Source organism: Hippocampus comes, unplaced genomic scaffold (assembly GCF_001891065.2).
Source record: "Hippocampus comes isolate QL1 unplaced genomic scaffold, H_comes_QL1_v1.1 scaffold182, whole genome shotgun sequence".
Lineage (NCBI taxonomy): Eukaryota > Metazoa > Chordata > Actinopteri > Syngnathiformes > Syngnathidae > Hippocampus > Hippocampus comes.
In genome coordinates, this window is record NW_017805335.1 from 405,491 (window position 1) to 413,110 (window position 7,620).

The window sequence follows — 7,620 nt, forward strand, 5'->3', positions numbered from 1 at the left end:
ACGGATGTTCGCGGGTTTACCCACAATCCTTTGTACCAAAATAAAGTTTCCTATTAAGTTGTAAACCACACACCATCACGTTAGTATTTGTTTATACTGACTTGATGTTATGGGAGTATAGCAATATACATATCACGGGTTATCATTTGCATTGGAAAAATAAAGGTGACACATTTGAGTGTGAGACCGTCATGTAAAATGGTATGGCTGGCAATTGTATAGCGCGTTTCGCCCGTCGTTCGCCAGTTCACTCTTGTTTCTCTTCAGATCGTATAAATCTTTCGCCTTTTACTAAAGATTTCCGTGGGGAGGAACAACAAGAGTCTATCTCAATTTTTTGATGCTCTGCGAAAGCGGAGCTTCTCTGTCTTGTTAAAGTTAAAGAAGTCACAATTCAGTGGTTGGACTTATTTAGAGAATTGTCATCGCTATGTGTTTCTCCGTAACAGAATATTTTTCTCAATTTAAGTAGATTATTTCAATTGGATGTGTTCACCCGTCCCAAAGAAAGGCCCGTGATTGATTGGCTCAGACGTTGTGATCGAAGACGGTCGTCAAAATTGTTTGCTCCATATAGTATTTGGTCGGAAAAAGAGTCCATTGGACCTAGTTAAACGGCCGTGTCGACGATTGGCTGAATGTTCGCTGCTTTACCCATAAACATCTATCCAAAGAAGTTTCCTATGAAGATATAAACCATACACCAACATAGTATTTGTTTATACTGACTTGATGTGATGAAACTATTACAGTAAACATATCACGGGTTATATCATTATCTTATCTTATTTGCAGTGGAATGATAAAGGTGAGATTTGACATTTGAGTGTAAGACCGTCCCCGGCGATAGCTGATGTTGATTTCCTTTCATCCTTGAATGATAAAAAAAATTCATGATGGGCTTCATACAAGCAATGTGATCGAATGAATGCATACATACAAATCACTTTATATATGCAGTTTTCAGTGAATGATAAAAAAAACTCATGATGGGCTTTGAATATTCGTGTTTTTACCATTTTAAATTTTATTTTAATTTTTTTGCAATCCCACGATCAGCTCAAATGACTTCAAACTTGGACCCAGTAACTACCAAATGATGAAGAGACTCGGCCGTGCGGAGGATTGGCTCGGTGTTTGCTGCTTGACCCACAATCATGTGTATCCCAAAAAGTTTCTTATTAAGATGTAAACTTTACACCAACACAGTATTTGTTTATACTGACCTGATGTGATGAAAGTATAGCAATACACATATCACGGGGTATCATTTGCAGTGGAATGATAATGGTGACACATTTGAGTGTAAGACCGTCCCTGTAAGATGGTATGGCTGGCAATGGTATCGCCCGTTTAGCTGGGTGGTTAGCAGTTAACTCTTGTTTCTCTTCAAATCGTATAAATCTTTCGCCTTTTACTAAAGATTTCCGTGGGGAGGAACAACAAGAGTCTATCTCAATTTTTTGATGCCCTGTCAAAACGGGGCTTCCTTACGTTGTCAAAATAAATGTCATATCCTACACTGAACGTCCTGGAATAAGAAGAGAGAATCTCTTTCTTCAACAAATTGTTGATGAATAACCTTTTTTAACTGACGTTTCACACACAATGGAAGAGAGATTTGCGATTGGCTCGATATAAACGTTGCGATTGAAGGAAATGCAGTTTTCAACAGAAAAAAGTATGAACTGGACCCAAGCGGATTTGGATATTCGTGTTTTTCCTATTTTAAAACTGAATTTATTTTATTTTTTTACAATCCCATGATCAGCTCAACTGACATCAAATTAGGACCTAGTAATTACCAAATGAAATGACTCGGCCGTGTGGAAGATTGGCTGGGTGTTAGCTGCTTTACCCACAATCATGTGTATCCCCAAAAGGTTTCTAAGCTGTAAACCGTACACCCGCACATTAGTACAGTATTTGTTTATACTGACTTGATGTGATGAAAGTATTGCAATAAACATATCACGGGGTATCATTTGCAGTGGAATGACAAAGGCGACACATTTGAGCGTAAGACCGTCCCTGTAAGATGGTATGGCTGGCAATGGTATAGCCCGTTTCACATATTGGTAGACAGTTCACTCTTGTTTCTCTTCAGATCGTATAAATCTTTCGCCTTTTACTAAAGATTTCCGTGTGGAGAAACAGCAAGAGTTTATCTAAATTTTTTGATGCTCTGTGAAAGCGGAGCTTCCTTGCCTTGTTAAAGTTAAAATTGGTGTATTGTTACAGTAGTTAAATGTACCACAGGGATATTGTTCGCTACGTGTCTCCCCTCATAGAAGACCCTTCTCAAATTTTTAAGTTACGTTTAATCGGACGTATCTCGCCCATTTTAAAGAGAGGTCCGTGATTGACTGGCTTAAGCGCTGCGATTGAAGACAGGTGTTAGAATTATTTTGTGCGTGCAGTATTCAGTCGGAAAAAGAATCCATTGGACCTAGTAAACGGTCGTGTCGACGATTGGCTGAGTGTTCGCTGCTTTACCCACAAACGTGTATCCAAAGAAGCTTACTATTAAGATGTAAACTATACCCCAACACATTAGTATTTGTTTATACTGACTTTATGTGATGAAAGTATTACAATACAGTATACATATCACGGGTTATATAATTTGCAGTGGAATGATAAAAGTGACACATTTGAGTGTAAGACCGTCCCCGTAAAATGGTATGGCTGGCAATGGTATCGCCCGTTTAGCCGGTAGGTTGACAGTTCACTCTTGTTTCTCTTCAGATCGTATAAATCTTTCGCCTTTTACTAAAGATTTCCGTGGGGAGGAACAACAAGAGTTTCTCTCAATTTTTTGATGCTCTGCGAAAGCGGGGCTGCCTAACTTGGTAAAATTCAACATGAGACGTTGTCTTAAAGCCCATCGCTGATATCCAGATTTTTACACTCCTACGCAGTTTCGTGTCTTCAACCCTAAAGAATTTCTCTTCAATGGTCTACAGACACTCCGTCATCACAGGCATTGCATTCTCCCTCTCAGGGGTACGTTTTCAAAATGTGATTAGAATTTCAAAGTTGTGTTTGAACCCTTTCAGGGGACAGCTTATCAGGTGACAGGGTGTATGAAATGGTTAAACTAGGTTCTATCTAACCAATTTGGAACCCTAATTAGTTTTAAACCAAGTTAACCAGACTGGCCTGCAAATGACTAAACACCCCTGCATACTATATATCATGGTGAATCAAATGTGCTGTCATGCCTAATTTTGAGACACATGCAGGAAATGACATAACATACATGCCTGACTTGTGTGCAGACAGTGTGGGATTGGTTCCCACTTAGTGACGGCGTGGATGTGGGTGTGAATGGTAATTGTCTTGATACGTGCCCTCTGACTGACTTGCGACCAGTCAAGGGTGTTGTTGGGATAGGCTCCAGAGTGATCGCCTGACTGGTGAATAGTTTTTTCAAATTTACGTAAAACTATCAGAACGCCTCATGGCCCGAGGGGCGAATGACGAGGATGCTGCATAGACACAGATCTATCTATCTCTTTATCTACACGCATAGAAACATACAGTAGAGGTCTCTCTTCGCCAATGGGATGCCCAGGAAGATGCTCGGTAACAGCCAATGACAGATCAGCTATAAGTATGTTACGTTCAGGAAACTCGGAGCTGCGATTAGCGGCCCAAACTGTGTTTTTACCTTTCGGATCTTGAAATTTCTTTCGTAACAAGATGCAATTTTTTTTCCTGTTGAGGCGTTTCGTAACTTGAAAATTTAGTATGAAGAGACGTTCGTAAGTAGAGGTACCACTGTGTTTTGTCTCATCGAACTTAGCAAGACCACACATTTAAGAAACACATTTCTCAAGTCAAGAATTAAAGAAAGGATCATTCAAGATAGTCTTAGCTCCATGAATGCCGGATTTCCTGTTTGTGATCTGTATCTGAATATTAACCAATTGAGAGTATAATCTACTTTCTCTCTTCAAGTTAAGTAGTCAAGTAAAACTTTATTGATGAAATTTCTTCCCCTCTCACAACATACAAGAGGAGCCGCTGCGGGTGCCCGCACCGCCATCAAAAGAAAAGTTAACAAAATGACAAAACAATATAAGACAACACATTTTTAATCTTAGTTGAGTGCATAGCAAGACATTAATTATTGCTTTAACTACTCTGACCATATTCTTTCCATCAATGCTCTGTGATGGAGCAAAGAACAATCATCAATAGCAGAAAGCATAGGATACATTCCTTACTTTCAGCCAGCTTCATGCTCAGAAAAGAATATCGCATCTCATCATCGTAGTTGGCGAGACCAAACACTTTAGAAACACATTTCTCAAGTCAAGAACTATAGAAATGATCCCTGAAAGTATAGTCTTAATGAAACATGGTGCAATGACAGGAAGTCACCTGGAAGACTACCAATGTCACTCAGAGGACACACTTTTGCTCACACTCATCAAAACGAACTAGCTCATGATTGGTCAAAAAATGAAGATATTTATGTCGCTTTGTCATTAGTTTTGTTAAAGAACATAACACACGTACATATTTGCGATCTTCAGTCGTAAACATGACCAACATTTTCAGGTGTTGTCTGAGCAGACTGGGGAGGGGAAAAAAGTCACGATTGGCAAGGGCACCCAACAGCATTGGTCGGCCAGGTCAAAATGCCGACTTTGGTTGGAATGGCCACTTCAACGTGAGAACAGCGCACCAAGAACTAAGCATATCAAATAATGGGTTGTGGAGAAATCTGAGGGGTTGTTTTGTGTTAACGAGTCATGACCATCTTGAACTAGAAGAGTTGGTTTTAAAAATAGAACATTAAGCAGGATGAGAACTTCAACAACTTATGGCCATTTTTGGGCAGCCAACAGCTAATCAGACTCATGTTACGGAAAAGTTTGCAATCCTGCCTCAAGCTAACCAGATGGCTGATAGCATCTCAACAGTGGTCATTTACAATCAGACATTTGGTGGAATAATTAATAAACAGCCGTGAGTCATCACACAAGCAAAATGCCAGCGCTCTTTTATTTTTACAAGAGTTTACTGAAACCAGTTGACTAACTACTCTGAACATATTCCTTCCATCAATGCTCCACAACAGAGCAGTGAACAATCATCAAGGGCAGAAGATATATGATACAATCATTGCTTTCTGCCAGCTTCATGCTCAGGAAGGAATATCGCATCTCATCATCGTAGTTGGCGAGACCAAACACTTTAGAAACACATTTCTCAAGTCAAGAACTATAGAAATGATCCCTGAAAGTATAGTCTTAACTAAAGATGGCGCAATGACAGGAAGTCACCTGGAAGACTACCACTGTCACTCAGAGGACGCACTTTTGCTCACACTCATCAAAATGAACCAGCTCATGATTGGTCAAAAAATGAAGATATTTATGTCGCTTTGTCATTGGTTTTGCTAAACTAAACATAACACACATACATATTTGCAATCTTAAGTATTAAACATGACCAACATTGTGTTAATGAGTCCTGACCATCCTGAACTAGAAGAGTTAGATTAAAAATTTAACAACATTAAGCAGGATGAGAACTTCAACAATTTATGGCCATTTTTGGGCAGCCGACACCTAACCACTAATGTTACAGAGAAGTTTGCCACACTGATTTATGGACATTGTCCATATAATCATACGCTTTCTGCCAGCTTCATGCTCAGGAAGGAATATCACATCTCATCATCGTAGTTAGCGAGACCAAACACTTTAGAAAACCATTTCTCAAGTCAAGCACTATAGAAACGATACCTGAAAGTATAGTCTTAACTCGAGATGGTACAATGACAGGAAGTCAGCTGTAAGATTACAACTGTCACTTAGAGGACACACTCCTGCTCACACTCATCTAAAAGGACCAGAAAGTAATTTGAAGAATTATGGAGATGACCCCTGAAAGTCTAGCTTTAGAAACATATTTCCTAATTCAAGAACTCTGGAAATGACCTTGAAAAATGACATAACACCTGGCAACCATGGGAAGTAATTTTCAGAGAGAGAGAGAGAGAGAGAGAGAGAGAGAGAGAGAGAGAGAGAGCGAGAGAGAGATAGACGCACTCACACACAAGTAAGCTGACTTCCTTTTCGCCAGTAGAGGTCACTGTAACTGATGCTTCAAGGAAATGACGTAATCCTCTTTAAAGACATTTGCGCCATGTGTTTCAATGTGATTCATGAAAGCTTTATTTGGACACGCCCCACTGCAATATGATTGGCTGTACATTGAGAGGACACGTCAGCTTTGATCAACCAATTATAGGACAGAAAAACCGGCGACGTCATTCCAAGGCTGTATGCATGCCAAGGGTGGTGAACCTGGAGTCCGATTGGTTAAAAAAAGTAACAAAAAAAAAAACCAACTTCAGACAGCACCTCTCACGGTTTACGGTGCCGCTTGTTTTTGCCGGATCGTGTTTATTTCCGGTGATGAAGATATATTTTTTGTTACCAACTTTGAGGTTTGTGATTGGCTGTCATAAGCGTTGCGTCTAAGGCAATGCGTGAAATGCTATTCGTGTTTTTCTCCATTTTAAAAATGTGTTTTTAATAGTTCTTTTTTTCAGTCTCACGATGAGCCCAATTGACATCAAACTAGGACGTAGTAACTTCCAAATGAAGTGACTCGGCCGTGCCTACGATTGGCTGAGAGTGTTCGCTGCTTTACCCACAATCCTTTGTATCAAAATAAAGTTTCCTATAAAGAGCATTGTTTGTACCGTCTAGCTGGAATGAGATGTAATGAGAGTATAGCACGTACACATTTCACGGGTTATCATTTTCAGTGGAAAAATAAATGTGACACATTTGAGTGTGAGACCGTCATGTAAAATCGTATGGCTGGCAATTGGATAGCGCGTTTCGGCCGTCGTTCGCCAGTTCACTCTTGTTTCTTTTCAGATCGTAAAAATCTTTCGCCTTTTACTAAAGATTTCCGTGGGGAGGAACAACAAGAGTTTATCTCAATTTTTTGATGCTCTGCGAAAGCGGAGCTTTCTTAATTTGTCAAAACAAATGTAGCGATTAATCAAATGAAATGTGCAGGACTACTCTCGGCTTCCGTCTCATTCTGTAAGAAAGTGAACTCCATACTAGTGATGGGAATTCCGGCTCCTTTTAGGGAGCCGGTTCTTTTGGCTCGGCTCCCTAAAAAGAGCCGGCTCTTTCGGCTCCCAAATGGCTCCTCAGTTTTTTTGTTGCTTAAATTAGTTTACTCCCAAAAATAATGTAAAATTATGTGTAAAATGAATTACGAATGTAAAAAATATACAGTATATCAAATATTTATTATTTATATGGCTTTATATTCTTCTGAACATACTCAACATGGCGTACAACATGGAGTGCTACAAAAAAATAAATTACAAAGTACAAAAACAAAGACCCATCTCAAAACAAGGTCAACAAAAAGTTCCAATCTCTGATTGTGCATATTTATAAGTGTTTAAATATTTACAGTAAAACAACATAAGTAAGCTTTGATTACCACACAACAAATTATAAATTAAAATTTGATATTGGACATTTTAACCTTGCACAGTCTACACGCTGCCTTTGAACTATCAATTCAGTTGAAATCAGTCCAAATTTCACTGCGTTGCCTATCCATTTT